This window comes from Eleutherodactylus coqui, chromosome 3 (genome assembly GCF_035609145.1).
Source record: "Eleutherodactylus coqui strain aEleCoq1 chromosome 3, aEleCoq1.hap1, whole genome shotgun sequence".
In the NCBI taxonomy this organism is placed as follows: Eukaryota; Metazoa; Chordata; class Amphibia; order Anura; family Eleutherodactylidae; genus Eleutherodactylus; species Eleutherodactylus coqui.
In genome coordinates, this window is record NC_089839.1 from 298,045,620 (window position 1) to 298,063,288 (window position 17,669).

The 17,669-nt window shown below is 44.8% G+C and overlaps 1 protein-coding gene across 1 annotated transcript in view; it reads left to right on the top strand.

Annotated features, from left to right (window-relative positions):
* LRRC7 (leucine rich repeat containing 7) overlaps window positions 1–17,669 on the top strand; it is a 345,019-nt gene that overhangs the window by 143,115 nt on the left and 184,235 nt on the right. The window lies entirely within an intron of this gene.

The following is a 17,669-nucleotide window of genomic DNA, read 5'->3' on the forward strand; positions in this document are numbered from 1 at the left end:
TTATGCACATGGGCAGGAAAAACGGATGTCACCAATATACACTAAATGGGGTACAGCTAGGGAAAAGTGATATGGAAAAAGACCTGGGGGTACTAGTGGACTGTAGACTAAACTGCAGTAACCAATGCCAGTCAGCAGCTGCAAAAGTAATAAAGTCTTGGGGTGCATTAAAAGAGGTATAGGGGCGAAGGACGAGAACATTATCCTCCCACTATATAAGGCACTTGTCAGGCCTCACATGGAATACTCCGCACAGTTTTGGTCACCGGAGCTCAGGAAAGATGTTACAGTGCTGGAGGGGGTTCAAAGAAGCGCAACTAAACTAATACATGGAATGACGGGACTGGAATACCCAGAGAGGCACCAAAACTGGGATTATTTACCCTGGAAAAAAGACGGCTAAGGGGCGACCAAATAACTATGTATAAGTACATGAGGGGACAACACATGGATCTCTCCCAGGGTCTGTTTATATCCAGGACTGCGACGGTAACAAGAGGACATCCACTACGTCTAGAGGAAAGCAGGTTTCATCACCAACATAGAAAAGGGTTCTTTACTGTAAGAGCAGTTAGACTGTGGAACTCTCTGCCTGAGGATGTGGTGATGGCAAAATCCATAGAGGAGTTTAAAAAGGGACTTGATGTCTTTCTGGAGAGGAAGGATATTATAGGTTATAAATCTTAGGTTAATTGTTAATCCGGGTATACAGGCAGGTAGGAACTATTAGGGGTTGAGCCAGGGATTAGTCTGATTTCCATTAGGGAGTCGGGAAGGAATTTTCCCCCTAAAGGGCTAATTGGCTCCTGCCTCTTGGGGTTTTTTGCCTTCCTCTGGATCAACAACACAAGAGGATAAACAGGCTGCACTAGATGGACATTGTCTTCATTCGGCCTTACATACTATGTTATACTACTATGTTACTCACGATGTACATGCACATAATACTCAGTGAACGCAGTCAATGAAAGTACGTTTATTTTCATTCACCCACTCATACTAGCCTTTTTAAACTGCTATTGATGCTCCGGTGCACAAATGTGTGCAAAAATAGAGCATGTTGTGTATTTTTTCGCCAACGGAATTCTGGGCGCAAAAACACTGAATGTGAGGAAGCTCATTGAAATCAATGGGTACTATTGTCAGCGGTTTGCGCAAGCAATTTTGCGTGCATTAAAATGTGTGTAAAATGGTCTGTGTGCAGGAGTCCTAAGTTGTTTTTTACGTGGGCAAATATGTACCTAAAAAAAAGCAACACGCAGGAACTATGGGTATTTCAGTTGATTGAATACGTAGCTCATTTTTGTTACTGAAGTCGTTTTTCCCCCATGTGTACAAGACCTTTGGGTTCGTTCAGGCGGGTGTATTTGCACTGCGTGTTACGCGCTCGATTTCTGTGCACGTGGAACACACTGAATAGAAGCAAATGATTTCAATGGGCTCATGGACAAGAGCAGATTTTTTATGCGATTTTTGATTGTGTGAAAAAACAAGCAGCACGTCCTACTATGGTGGGTATTATGCACAAAAAAGGCCATCGCAGTGAATGGGCCGATGGAAATACGCAGGAAACCTGCATATTCACACCAGATATATGGGTGCTTTTGCGTACTTTTTGAGTGAGCAAATACGCAATGTGCAGTACAAAAACCTGCAGGAATGGGTGAAATATGCGGGTGTAAGCGATGTTCGGTCGCATAAATGTGTAACGTATCTGTGCAACCGAAATACGATTACACCCGTGTACATGAGCCCTTATAGTAGTACTTTATACAGAACTCTCCATTGCACTAGCCCTCTCTGAAGTCCTCCCTGCAGCAGTAATAGCCTATTTAGCCCTCTCTGTTGCATAAGTGCCCTCTGTAGTATTCTCTCTAGTGCTCTCTGTTACAGTAATACTCTCTACAGCACTTTCGATTACAGTAGCACTTTATACAGAACTCTCCATTGCACTAGCCCTCTCTGAAGTCCTCCCTGCAGCAGTAATAGCCTATTTAGCCCACTCTGATACATAAGTGCCCTCTGTAGTATTCTCTCTAGTGCTCTCTGTTACAGTAATACTCTCTACAACACTTTTGTTACTGTAGTAATTTCTTGAGAACTCTCCATTGCACTAGCCCTCTCTGAAGTCCTCCCTGCAGCAGTAATAGCCTATTTAGCCCACTCTGATACATAAGTGCCCTCTGTAGTATTCTCTCTAGTGCTCTCTGTTACAGTAATACTCTCTGCAGCACTTTTGTTACTGTAGTACTTTCTTGAGAACTCTGCATTGTACTAGCCCTCGCTGTAGTCCTCTCTGCAGCAGTAATATCCTTTCCCACCTCCAATCCTGCACATTTAAGGTATTTGCTCCTGTGTTATAGATCAGGCATCCAGGCTCTACATGCATTTGGTTTACATGAGACATTTTCTCATTTACTTCTTGCTGCAGTTTAGAAACTACTTGTGTTCAAGTCAATATTCATTGCCATCACACCGCTGCTGCTCCGCTGCTCCTCCGCCGCCGCTGCTCTTCTGACTTTTTCTTTCCAAGTTGCAGAGATTTATCTTCTATTCTTTCACTTAATAACATTCTAGTCGGGATTTGGGGTTCTACCTGTTTTAGTGGCAACTTTATTATATACTTGTCCCAATCAGATGCTCCGCTGTACATATTGTAGCGGTAGCTTCCTTGGAGCCTGGAGGTTTGTGCATTGCTGCGATATTACACCTGGCTGAAGGGCAGATCAAGTGCGGGCGGCTTTATACTGGACAACTATTGTCTGAACAGTCGAAATAGTCGCTTCAGCAAGTTGTTAGCTTTACACAGCTCAATTGTCCTTCCTGTTCGGGGAAAGAGAGACAAAGACAGGCGATAATTAATGGACTATTAACCCCTTCAGGGCCAGAGAGTTTTCATTTTTCTTATATTCATTTTTTCAACCCCGCTTTCCAGGAGCCATACCTTTTTAATTTTTCCATTGATCTAACAGTATGAGGGCTTGTTTTTTGCATGATGAGTTATATTTCTTAATGGTACCATTTAACATTTTCCAATCCACTGTCTGACGTCTAAAGACATTCTTATTGAAGACTGTAGAGCTCCGATGTCGGAAGACGTCCGGCAGGGTATTCTTACTTTATATTACTGGCCGCTCTGTTGTCTGGGGGCCTCTCCAACATGTCTCATACCTCAGTACTGCCTCTAGCCAGCAGATGGCACTATTGAAAATTGGCAGAAAGAGAAAGCCCCCTAGGAAACCCTGAATCCAAAATTGGATTGCAAAGGGTTAATGCACCGTATAATGTACAAAAAATATTTATTTTCTATGGCCTTCACCATGCTGGATACATATTGTAACATTTTAACAGTTCCGACTTTTACATACCCTGCAATACCAAATATGTGGGGGTAATTGCTTAGATTTTTTTATGGGAGGTGGGAAAAAGTTTTTTTTTTAAGTTTTAATATTTTTTTACATTTTTTTATTACCAAAAAAAAGGTATTAAACCTTTTTTTTTACACTTTTATTTAATCATCACAGGAGACCTATACTTGTGATCATTTATGACCTTCACTATATACTGCAATACTTCAGTTCTGCAGTATATAGCGATGTTTGATGTTGCTAATGCTGCCATGCTTTTAAAATCCCCTCCATATGGCTCATACTGTAAAGAATGTCCGCAGCGATGCCACAAGTGGAAATTTTGCAACATTTCCACCATATGTGAAGTCTTTATGATCGTCCTAGGACGCCAAAGTTGGGGACACTTCCAATAATGCAATATATGGCAAAAAAAAATGCCTGGTGTCTGGAGCAGGAAGGCTCATGTAGGTCATAAAACTCCACTGATCAAGATCTTGAGCACCGGTAGGGGGGGGAATGACACAAAATATCTAGAGTGACTGACTATTCAGCTGCCACTTTAATAGGGTTGAAGGGGTAAAATAATAAACTTACCCCTCTCTGGAGGCTGGAATCCTGTGCTGCAGCCCCTGTGTGGTCCAGGTGGTTGTTTTGATCTCTGACGTCACAGGAGTTCTGCATCATCAATGCTGCACTGCCACCACATACTAAGCGCCATGATGCCAGGAGTTCAGGAATGTGATGCTGCAGTCTCTCATTGGAGGCAATCATCTGAGGTCCTGACATCAGCGATCACATCAACCATGGGGACCACAATGGGGCTGCAGTGCTGGATCCCTGGGGGTCACGGAGGGGTAAGCAAGTTTCAGTCTATTATTTTAAGCTCTTAAGTCCAGTGAATAGACACATATACATAACATCCTTTAAACACCTCCTTTAAATTTCACGTTTTACTCCATTGCTGTTACTTATTTGCTGAATTTATTGTAGCTGCAAAAAAAATAATTTTAAAAGTTGTTTACAAAAGTTTTGCCGCCTTTCTAGTCGATCCAATAGAGTTATAGAGATCTATAGACTCCATGCTAGTCATTGCCTATGAAGAAAAAATTGGCATTGTGGCCCAGGAGACTCAAACTGCACCCCTAGGGCCACCGGGAGCTTGTCCATCTCCTGTTGTGTCTAATGGCATGTAGCATCAGAAAGTAACATATTGTTTAAATCAGGTTTTTAAGTATAAACATATTTTTACAGTATTTCTCATTATGTTCTATCAAGAAAATATTGACACCTCCTGTTCTGCAGCTCACTTTCCAGCTTTGCTGTGTAGACTGTCAGCAGAGTCATTTCATTATCATTAATGGGCAATCATTTAAAGGGGTTGTAGAAGTGTGAACTATTCAAAGAATGGTAGAGTTGGAAGGGACCTCCAGGGTCATCGGGTCCAACCCCCTGCTCAGTGCAGGATTCACTAAATCATCCCAGACAGATGTCTGTCCAGCCTTTGTTTGAACACTTCTATTGAAGAAGAACACCCCACCTCCCATGGTAACCTGTTCCACTCATTAATCACCCTCACTGCCTAATATATAATCTGTGTCCCTTTCAGTTTCATCCCATTGCTTCTAGTCTTTCCTTGTGCAAATGAGAATAGGGCTGACCCCTCTGCACTGTGACAGCCCTTCAGATATTTGGAGACAGCTATTAAGTCTCCTCTCAGCCAGCGAAACATTCCCAGATCCTGTAACCGTTCCTCATAGGACATGATTTGCAGACCGCTCACCATCTTGGTAACTCTTCTCTGAACTTGCTCCAGTTTGTCTATGTATTTTTTAAAGTGGGGTGCCCAGAACTGGACACAGTATTCCAGACGAGGTCTGACCAAGGAAGAGTAGGGGGGATAATGACCTCACATGATGATTACTGACAGAGGTGTGCCGCTCTTGACCCTCAGAGATCACTTGTGCACCAGACCGCTGTCAGTGTGTACGAAGCCGGAAGCAGAAAGCTCAGTATGCTTTGCAGATGTGCGCATTGAATTCAATAGGAACAATGTCTGCAATACCACCCCAGGCCGCTGGAATGTGTACAAAGCTGTCAGTTTCCAACTGTACTCACTGATGGTTGGCCTTAGCTATGTGTGACTCATCCAATCAGACAGGCCACCGGCCACCAGCTTGACATGCACCGGGCAGATGTAGGCTGGGGCGATTGACTTGAATCATCCTCCTCTGACTTCTCCCCTCTGATCTTCTGATTTGTGTCTGTCAGCCCATTGGCACACCAGCTAACACAATTGCTTAGTTCTGCTACAGTATTTATGTCACCAGCTTGGTTCTGGCATTGTATTTATACATTGATCTTGATTTTAGTGTATTTATGTTACAAGCTTGATTCTGGTGCTCTATTAATGGCATGAGTTTGGTCCTTTTGCTGTATTTATGTACTGAGGTTGGTTCTGGTGCTGTATTTATGTTATAAGCTTGGGCTTGGTGCTGTATTCATTTACTGAGCTGTTCTAGTGTGGGTCTGCTGCTATCTTGCTGCTCTCTGCACAAGCAGATTACAGGCAGATTGCCCATCAGTGCAATATATGCAGTATGTCTTTCTTATGATGGGAATACATGGTGCCATCTAATGGAAGGTCAAGAGAGCAGCCTGGCAAACACTTGATTGCTGGTGGTCCTGAGCAGTGGACCCCCAAAAATCAACCATTGATGACCTATCTATGACCTATCATAAGGATAGATCATCAATTCTTCAAGCCTAATAAAAAAACCTTTATTGACAGCTTTTTGTACTGTTGGAAGCCTACATAAGGCAGGATACTTACACCATGTGCTATACACAGAGATATGGCTTTATATACTGCCCTCCTGTATACAGCTCCTTGATCTCTGGGGGAGAGGAATTTTCTTATCACCTTCTGAAAACTGAATAAGTTTATGGACACATTTATTTTCATTGTCTCCCATTATTTTCAGCTGACACAAAGCGCCCATGCCCTCATGCACTGTCTATACAGATAATACAGGAAGAAAGTAGTACAGAGCAGAGAGGCCAGGGAAGGAGTCTGCAGCAGAGAAGATCTCTGATTCTCTTGCCTCCCCCTCTGCCCCAGGAAAGGGCTGATATTTGCTCTCTGATTGTCCCATAAGGGTCTTCTCCCAGAATAGGAGTGAAGAGATAAGGACTCCCTCATCTAATCACTTCTCTACACCGTTTAACCCCACAGATTCTGCAGCCATTGCTAACCGTGGTATCTAAACCCTTTTACAGAACAAAATGTTAAAACTTTTTCCCATTACAGAAAGCTTTAAATATTGAAAAAAAAAAAAGAGCAAAAAAAAAAGACTACACTTAATTGGTATCGCCACAGCCATAACAGCCCATACGATAAAATATTACATTATTTATCTAGTGCAGTAAATTCTGTGAAATAAGAACTAAAAAAAAAACTAAACTAAATGCTGTTTTTCTCTTCATTTCAGTTCCCCAAAACAGGAATAAAAAATAATTAAATTGCGGTATATACCTCAAAGTGGTACCAATAAAAACCACACGTTGTCACACACAAAAAACGGCCTCATACAGCTCTGTCGACTGAAAAATAAAAAACGTTATAGTCCTGGAATGCGGCGCCATATAAAAAGTATTTTTGTAAAACAAAAAAAAGAAGCGTTTATGTTGTGCAAAACGGGTGAAACAATAAAACTTCTATAAATTTGATGTTGTCATAATTGTAGCATAAAAGCAACATAATAATTCTACCACACTGCGAACGCTGTAAAATAAATGCCAAAAAAACAGCGGGGAAACTGCTTTTTTTTTCCATTTCTCCGCAGCGAAAAAAAAAAATGACTAAAAGTTATTGAATACATTATACAGACCCGAATCTGGAACGTATAAAAACTAGAACTCCAGCCGCAAAACACAAGCTACACTGACGAAAACATGAAAAGTATGACCGCTGGAACACAAAAGGGGATGCGATTAAAAGGGCTCCTTCACACGGGCGTATCTAGGAATGCACAGTTTGCGCACGCAATGCGTAGAGAATAAGACTAGAGATGAGCGAGCATACTCGTTAAGGCGATTTAATCGAGAGAGCATCGCCTTTTTCGAGTACCTGCTGGCTTGTCCCTGAAGATTCGGGGGGGGGGGGGGGGCGGGGGGGATCTCTCTCTCTCTCCCTCCCGATGCCCTCCGCTCACCCCCGCGGCCCACCCGAATCTTTAGCGACGAGCCAGCAGGTACTCGAAAAGGGCGATGCTCTCTCGAGTATATCGCCTTAACGAATATGCTCGCTCATCTCTAAATAAGACCCAATGGCTTCAACGGGTTCATTTACTTTTTTTTTTGCGTGCGCATTACTCTCGTGTGTAAAAAAGTAGGACCTGCTGTATTTGCACACCAAACATCTCCACGGAAGGCAATGCACACACAATATGCAAGGGGATGCGAGAACAACTGCGCAATTCTGTGAACACATCAGGAACTCATAGCCATTTAAATTGGGGCGTGTTCGTCTGCTGCACGCAAATGAATATTTCCTGCATTCGCAAAAAGTACAATAAAATTCACCGATACAGGCGCAAAAAAAAAATACTTTGCGCTGAGGCGTGCACAAAAATTGCATATGCCCGTGTAAAGAAGGAGCCCTTACTGGTTTTTAAGGCTAAAATTAGTTAGGGCACTAAGGAGTTAAAAATGCACTTAAGGCGACTGAGTTCTGCGCCAAATATTTTAACACTAGACATAAATTCAGAATCTACCAAAAAAAGTGACAGTTTCAGGGGGTTTTTTTTTCGATTTTTAACGGGACTGATACGGAGGGGGGGGGGGATAAGTAAGTTCTCGGAGCCTCTTGGTTGCCGTTCAAGTCGAATACCCCTTTAATTCCCGGATGCCAGCGAGATGCGCTCTTAGTCACAGCACAGGTGCAGAATATAAAGAAGCATTATCTAAAATAAGCATAGCACAGAGGGAAACAAATAATACAGCATATCGATCACTGTAATAGTGCTGTCATATTAAAGAGTGTCGCCTGATGATAGGTCTGCTTTAAATGGAGAGAGGCTTGTCCCAGTATGATCTGCGCCTCTGCCCGCACCGCCGGAATGAGTTTCACCGCTAATCTGTCAATTCTAGAGCCGTGAATCAATGCCGCAATTCTTCATGAGTATGGCTCAGAGTGGAGTCATCTAAAACCCACATTCTTGTCCAGAGCAACCGTCACAGCAGCAGAGGTCCCCCTGGTGTCCCCACCGTCACAGCAGCGGAGGTCCTCCTTGTGTCCCAACTGTCACAGCGGTGGAGGTCCTACTTGAGTCCCCACCATTACAGCGATGGAGGTCCTCCTTGTGTCCCCACCATAATAGCTGCAGAGGTCCTCCTTGTGTCCCTACCGTCACAGCTGCGGAGGTCCTCCTTGTGTCCCCACCATCACAGTGGCGGAGGTCTTCCTTGTGTCCCCACCCCGTCATAGTGGCGGAATCCCCCCTTGTGTCCCCACCATCCTAGCAACGGAGGTCCTCCTTGTGTCCCCACCATCACAACTGCAGAGGTCCTCCTTGTGTTCCCAGCGTCACAGCGGCGGAGGTCCTCCTTGTGTCCCCACTGTCACAGCAGTGGAGGTCCTCCTTGTGTCCCCACCGTCCCAGCAGCGGAGGTCCTCCTTGTGTCCCAACCATCACAGCGGCGGAGCACCTTCTTGTGTCCCCACCGTCACAGCGGCAGAGGTCCTCCTTGTTTCCCTACCTTCACAGCTGCGGAGGTCCTCCTTGTCTCCCCACCATCACAGCTGTGGAGGTTCTCCTTGTGTCCCACCGTCACAGCTGTGGAGGTCCTCCTTGTGTCCCCACCATCACAATGGCGGAGGTCCTCTTTCTGTCCCCACCATCACAGCGGCGGAGGTCCTCCTTTTGTCCCCCATCAGTCCGACATGTCACATCACAGACGTCTTAGTACAGAAGCTACCAGAAACGCCATATCTCGGCTCAAGGCGAATGTCCCGAATGCGGACTACAATATCTGTAATTGGGGCGCTAATTCATATTTCACTACACGGAGACACAACAGTTTTCCAACTTTCCTTGGATTATTTACATAATAGTTTTTGGAACTTTTTATAAGCGAATTGTCACTTTTCTCGTAAACGGCGCCCATCGGTCACACTTTTTTTCGAGGATGAATCCTGGCATATTGCACTGAATCAACGCTACAGGCGCGCCCGTTGTGTTCCCGTACTTCAAACGGACGTCTTTGCGCGCTTTTGTAAGCGAGTAAAATATACGCGCCTAATACTCAGAGAGCAGAACCCAGTGATGTCAGCGCGTTCTTCACATTAGCCTTTTTTGTTTTTTGCACACATTTTGGACCTGCTCGGTTTTCCTATGTACGTAGCAGATCTCATTAGGCTAAGGGGACCTTCACACTTGCCATAAAGTTGCGCGATTTTCGTACGATGCAAGAGTGAGTGAAAACACAGAATTATGAAAGCAGTCATTTTCAATGGTTTTCCTCCCATTTGCGATGTTTTCATGGTCTGTCTGTCTGCTTAGGTCTTTTTGTGTAAAGTGTTTTGAACAGTAAAAAGTCCCATTGACTTTTGCGCTAAAAAAATGCGTAATTTCATTGTGCGAGAAAATCACAGGCAGCAGCGATGCGAGATTATTCTCAGGGAGAAGCATCGCGGACGCCAAAAAATCGTGAGAACAAAGATGCCATTTTCTTGTCAGTGTGAAGGAGCCCTCCATCTTTAATATAAAGCGCTAAATCTGTCTGTTTGTGTCGTATACACATCCACAGTTCTGGTCCGACTTGAGTAAAAAATGTAGCATGAGCGCTGTGATTGGTTGCTATTTCTTATACTGCTGAGGTAACATGAAAGCTGCGCTGTGATTGGGTGTTATATATTATACTGCTGAGGTAAAATGAAAGCTGCGCTGTGATTGGTTGTTATATATTATACTGCTGAGGTAACATGAAAGCTGCGCTGTGATTGGTTGTTATATATTATACTGCTGAGGTAACATGAAAGCTGCGCTGTGATTGGGTGTTATATATTATACTGCTGAGGTAACATGAGAGCTGCGCTGTGATTGGTTGTTATTTCCTATATGGCTGAGGTAACATGAAAGCTGCGCTGTGATTGGTTGTTATTTCTTATATGGCTGAGGTAAAATGAAAGCTTCGCTGTGATTGGGTGTTATTTCCTATACTGCTGAGGTAAAATAAAAGCTGCGCTGTGATTGGTTGCTATTTCTTATTCCTCTGAAGTAAACTGAATGCTGCGCTGTGATTGGTTGTTATTTCTTATATGACTGAGATAAAATGTATGCTGCGTTGCAATTGGTTGCTATTTCTCATACTGCTGAGGTAAAATGAAAGCTGCACTGTGATTGGTTGCTTTTTCTTATACTGCTGAGGTAAAATGAAAGCTGTGCTGTAATTGGTTGCTATGGGCAACAGATTTTCTTTTGGACGGCTTCCATAACAGTGCAGGGCTCGGCTCATTTTTGTGGCCACTCTGTATATTCCAGGACTTATATTCGTAAAATCGCCGTATATCACCTTATATATATATATATATATACAATGCATCGATATATCACCTAGTAGTATTTAAATCAGGACGGGGGAGTGTGGCGCACGCATATGTACAGGCCCTATGTGCACAAATAAGTGCACTACAATGCACGGATACGCGTGCAAATCAGCCTCATTCACTGTGCAGATACATTGCGCTGAGGCGAGCGTATTTGCGTATCCATCTGTCTGAAGGAGCCCTTAGTGACTGTTTCACACCTACTGGAATTTGCACCAAAATCTGCCTGTAACATATGGAGTTTTGTATGAAGGCTCCTGCAGACGGGGTGAAGGTGTAGGTGAAGATAGCGTGACATAATGGCGCCATGAAGGGAGCGCTTTCACCGTCTATCGCACGTGTTTCTGCGCATTCCACTGCAATTTTCAGCGCTGCCGGGCCCGGTCACATCGGAGTGGGACGCCCCTGCGCAGCGATTAACCAGCTGAGCCGGCTAATAAGTCCCCGTGTTATCGATTAACACCACAAAACAGCGCAGTTTAGTGCCTGATGTAGAGCGGATGGGGCGCCTTGGGTGCGCAAAAATAGAGCATGTCCTGTATATATTTTCACACGCTTGAAAATGTAGCGCAAAAACGCTGAATGGGAGGGAGCCCATTGAAATCAATGATTATACTCGCGACTTTGTACAGCAAGGATCTCTATAGAAGTCTATGGGAGGTGCGCAAATGTGCGTGCAATATGCAAGTTGGATACGCAATATGCTGGGCAAAGCACACACCGGGACCTCATTGGGCTTTATAGGCTTTTAACCCTTTCCTATCCACTGTCTGACGTCTAAAGACATTCTGATTGACGGCTGTAGAGCTCCGATGTCGGAAGACGTCTGGCAGGGTATTCTTACTGTATATTATTGGCCGCACTGTTATCGGGGGGCCTCTCCAGCATGTCCCATACTGCAGTACTGACTCTAGCCAGCAGATGGCACCATTGTATAATGGCAAAAAGAGAAGGCCCCCTAGGAAACCTTGAATCCAAAATTGGATTGCAAGGGGTTAAATCAGGATAGTCAGGAGTCCCCCTCCCATTGAACATGCGAATACGCACAGTAAAGAACGCAGTCCTATGTAAACAGTAGAATTAGCACGATATGAAATCACCGCAACAAACCGACCCCCCCAGCACTGCTACCAGCAAGTAAAGGAAGGCACAGCCTAATGTCTTCGTGAATTTATTTTGCCCGACTTTGTTTCATTTCCGCGGCGGCAGAATATTCGCCTTCTCTGAGCTATAAACTTGATGTATGGATACACAGTAAAACTTTGCTGTAACAAGATCCTCTCCTCTCCGCACATTAAATAGCAGCATCTCCGGGACGGTAAACATGTCAATGGACAATAATTTAAAAAGCCTTTACGTAGTTTGTTATTATTTGTGAAGGCTGCGATGCAAACAAAGGAAACACTAATGCACATAAAACTATACATTATCTGTGCCTGAATGATGCCCAAATAATGCGGGCGCGGGATTTATACCGGATAAATGATGATACCAGCGGGGGCCGAGGAGGCGCGGCAGGAGTAAGAGCCTGATGACGATCCCGCTGACCGCACTCCAGGACCATTTATAAGGCACTTTTATTAGGCAGGCTCCCTTCTTTGGAACCTTCATCAATTACATTGAGTAGAGAATGGCGCCCCCTGCTCTGGAGGACCCAACGTGTTCATGTAGTATGTTATACAGACACAGCCCATTGAAGGGGTTGGACCAGAAGTTGAGGTTATCCCCCATCCACAGGGTAGGGAATAACTTGCAGATCGGTGAGTGTCTCCTGTCGATCTCGAGAACGGGACTCTCCTGTCACTGCGGGGGTCACTTTTTCCCCCTGCAGGGATGTCAGTATGAAGGGAGCACTTTGGCCAGCGCTCCACTCATGTCAATGGGGCTGACATTGTGGGTGCTACTCAAGTATCTTGGCAGTCCCACTGAAAGTGAATGGAGTGCTAGAGTGCTTGCATGACCAGCGTCCACTCAGTCTCCTGCTCACTGTTGGGGTGCAGTAACCCTGCAGTGAGGAGGACAGCAGATAACAGGCTCCCCTTCTTAAGATCGCCGAGGTCTCAGTGGTGAGACTCCACTGATTTGCAAGTCTCTGGATAGGGCATAACTTCAAATTCTGGTACAACCCCTTTAATTTCACTGGTCACTGTGTAATTATTAATCTGTCCTGCGGGGGCGCTGCAGGTGAATTGAGCACTTGTTGTCAGGTTCTGTTACAGATTGCTGCTGATTGCTTAAAGGGTAATTCCCAAAGGTGACTTTTATCACCTACCCGCAAGATTGGTAATAAGTCTGATCATGGGGGTTTTACTACTGAGACCCCCACCCCAGTTTTTAGGGGGGAAGGGGCTCTGGTTCTCATTAAAGAAGTTGTGCCAAAATTTAACGTTATCCTCTCTCCACAGGATATGGATAACTTTATGATTGGTGGGGGTCCAACCACTGGGACCTCCACCGATCCCGAGAGCAAGAGTCCCGTCAGTTCTGAAGTGAATGGAGTGGAGTTTGCACCGGCATGCCATCACTTTATTCACGCCAACGCTGGAGCATATGAAGTTCTAGTGCTACAGAAATCTGCAGCGCTGTCTGTGACATGAATGGAACAGCAGCGCCCCTACCTGACCTCTGCTCTATTCACTTGGGGACCGACCGGACCCCATTCTCTGTATCAGTGGGGTTCCAGCAGTCAGACTCCCACAGGTTTTTACAGTTACCCCTATCCTAGGGGTAAGGGATAAGTTGGCACAACCCATTTAAGAAGACCCAACTGTGTATAAAGTCTTATTAGCAATGCATTGTGGGAAAAAGCATGCAAATTATCTGTCTTCCAGAAAGAAGTGAACTGACTCACCGAGTGCTACCTGTTGGAGGCAGCTTCCCTTTAATCACTGTTCGACCCCTATTGACTTACAATAAGGTGGCGCTATTGTAAGAGACAAGTTTCTTCTTTCTGGAGAGCTAGTTTGCATCAGTGTTTCCTTGAGGGGGATGCTGGGCGGACACTGAGAGGTAGTGCTGACCAAACCAAAACAGTAGAATCCCGGGGAGCACTTCTACTTCTTCTTCTTTATCCTACTTCTTTTTCCTTCTACTTCGTTTTCATTTTTGTTCTTTTTACTTCTTTTTTTCTTCTTTTCCTTTGTCTTCTCTTTCCTTTTTTCTCCTTCTTATCTTTTTTTCCTCTTTTCTTTCTTTGCTCTTTTTTTACTTCTATCTTTTTTATTCTTTTTTCCTGTCTTCTTTTTCCTTCTTTTACCTTTTTCTCCTTCGTCCTTCTTTATCTTTTTTTTCCCTTCTTTTCCTCCTTTTTCTTCCTTGTTCTTTTTTCTTCTCTCTTTTTCTACTTACCGTATTCTTTTCATTATTGTTGCCTTAAACCAGCTCAACAGTCCTTAGATCCCCTCCTAAGTGACCCAAGAGTGTTAGACCTGGCTTTAATGGTTTTCTTCTACACCAGTTTTAGGGGTATTAGTGAAGCTCTTGTTCGGCTTGTACTAATTTGGACCAAACTGAGCTTTTTGCCAAAATTTGGTGAACAGCCGAACCAAACTTTTGTAAAGTTCGCTCATCACTAATGATAGCAAAGCCTCCCTACGAAAGATATGTGACTGAACCCCCACCACGCTCCACTCGCGGGTCACATGCCGCACATTTCTTTGTGTGTTGAGTTGGCCTAGTAGGATATTGAGTTATTGGCTGAATCCCCCAACTTTAGTCCATCCAGAGATGACATTGCAGAGTGCAATCCTTCCCGGGGTTAATATAGATCATGCACCTGCTTCCGCTGATATCATCCCGCTGATTTTCCTTGCAGTACAATTTATTCGGTGACATATCACCAGAGACATCGTTGTGCGCTGCAGCAGGTACAAGGAGTTCAGATGAATGCTCGAGGGTTATTTTCATTAGGCAAAGAGTCTATGTTTAGTCGCACATCATTTCTTACGGAGCGTTTGCAATCCTGTCATGCTAATTCATAACATCGACTCCAAGTGGATTACAATGAGCAAAAAGTAGCTCTTAAGACGCCGCCATAATTGCTTCAGGTGAGATGAATGCTGTAAATGTATACCGCCTCACATTCAGCATCTGGCACTTAAGAATTGCAACAAATGTCAGTCACGGTGCGCTCCGCAGATTTCTCCTCCGGGCTGTAAAGTGTAGGGTCCACGTGCCGTCGTCTTTATCCCTCCATTACCGGGGTGGTGATTTTATATGGGATGTGACTGCGGAGACATTAATATCCTAATGTAGATCAGTGGTGCAAGCTGCAGCAACTACAACTCTCAGCGTGCCCTAACAGTTTGCAGGAGGAATGAGGGGGGCCAAGCGTCAGCTTTTAGCAGGTTTCACATCATCATACGATGCTTTAATTTGGAAAAGGGTCCTGGTGAAACAACCCCCATAAAGTGAATATATAAGATTCACAACTGAATGCGAGCGTAAACAGATGGGCACGATTTCGTGAAAATCATGGCCGCATAACGGGATGAAACGAAACCAGTGATTTCAATGGGTTCGTTCACATGTGTGTATTTTGTGTGTGCATTTCGGTTGCCTCATGCCCACGACCGGGTCGGGTTCGACTGCGAATCTGGAAGAATAGTTCTGTCCTTTTGAAGGCACCCTAGTAGGACAGTTAATGGCATCTGGCGCATCGGTTTTAATGCCGGATACCTGCTTGAATATTGCATGCAGTGAACACGGGACCGCTGCAAAAAGTGCACCAAAGTATCATTAGTTGTGTGCAGAGAATAGCTTTTTAACCCTTTCCAATCCAATTTGTATCCTGGTTTTCCTAGGGGGCTTACTCTTTTTCTGCCGTTATACAACGGTACTATCTGCTGACTAAAGCCAGTACTGCATGAGGTGACACGTTGGATATGCTCCGACAGCAGAGAGGCTGGCAATATACAGTAAGAGAACCCCGACGGATGTCTACCAACATCAGAGCTGTACAGCCTTAAATCATAATGTCTTCACAGGCCAGACAGTGGATTGGAAAAGGTTAATGGGAACAGATAAGATAACTTTAGCGCTATGCTATCACAATCAAGCTAAAATTTGTCCCATGTGTAGTGTTTGTGCTTGTCAGTCTATAAAACTGCACCAAGGACGAAACCAGCACTGTGCCCTAGAGCGCAGTGTGAAAGAAGCCTAAGGCCTCATGTCCACGGGGAAAATCAGGCCCGCCGCGGATTCTTCATGCAGAATCGCGCAGCGGGTCCCTCCTTTCCCGTGGACATGAGGCCTAGAAATAAGCATTACTTACCTGTCTGGACGCTGCGGATCTGCCCTTCGTCGCGGCCGGATCTTCCTTCTTTGGCCCGGCGGATGTGCTCGGCACGCCGGCAGCGTGCCGCACGCATGCGCCATGCACTCCTTTTTTTTTTTTGAACTCCTGCTCTCCCATGCTCCCGCGCCAGAAAGAATGAAATCAGCTGCGGGTGTGCCGCGGATCCGGACGGCTTCCATAGGCTTCAATAGAAGCCTGCGGGAGCCGTCCCCGCGGGACACCCACACTAAAATGGAGCATGCTGCGGGTGTTTTGCCGCACACGCAATATGCGCCTCAAGGGAAAATGACATCCGCAGGTATTTAATTACCTGCGGGTGTCCAATGCAACCCTATGGGGCGCGGATCACGCGTGCGGGTGACCCGCTGTGGATCTGTCCCCGTGGACATGAGGCCTAAGACCAACTTCACACACAGCGTATGCTACAGAATTTTACAGTACGGGCCATTTGGAAGAGATTCCAGAAATCTGCTTCACATGTTGAAAAATTTGCCACAACGAATCCGCAGCGTTTTTTCAAAAACATTGCACATTCTATAATCCGCAGCATTGCTTTTTATGCTGCGGATTTCAACTTTTGGATTTCAGGGGCTAAAATCTGCGGATCCACAACGAAAACCGCTGCTAATAGGTGCACATTTTTCTACTGCAGCTCTTGTACGTAGTTGCTGCCGATTTTCTGATATGGAATCCCCGCAGCGAATATACTTTACATACAGACTCTCCGCGCGGAACATCCGCTGCATCATATTGAGCCGTCTCTGACATCTGTTTCTTAGAAAGCCGCTTGTCAACTAATATGGCTAGCAGTGCCGATCCACAAAGGTTGTTACCCAGTTGAATGGACAATGTCTATAGTAGTGCTGTATTGTGGAGGAGGAGTGTAGATTGGCAGATAGTTAGACATAGATAGGCAGATTAGGTATTCCAGAATCTGTGTGGCAACTGTGGTTAGTTTTATGGCAGCCATTTTTGACCACTGAAACTTGGAAGTGAAGTGGAGACTGATGCAGAGTTTAGTGATGTCCCCGTAAGACATCGCTCTTTTATTGTATGCAGTGTAATCTGGGTCTAATAAGAGTCCAGACCTCTTTCGCTCTGGAGATGATTTGCTGTAATTAGTTAGTTAGTTTAGAAGGACGGGTGAAGCGCGTTTCACGTTTCTGGAGATGATCTGCTCTAATGAGGTCTGCAGGTGCTGAGCAACTAAGGAGCATTTACATCCTCCTGCTTTAAAAAAAACCTGGAAATATAAGACACCCTCGTTATTAAATCTTGTTAATGAAGAGTTATATAGGGTTTCCACCACTTTCGCAGAAGCTCGAAGACAGACAACTACTAATGGCAGCCATTACAGTCTCCATGGAAGCTCAAGTTACTCAGCCTTACGTAGACTCTGAATGGCATCTAAATCTGT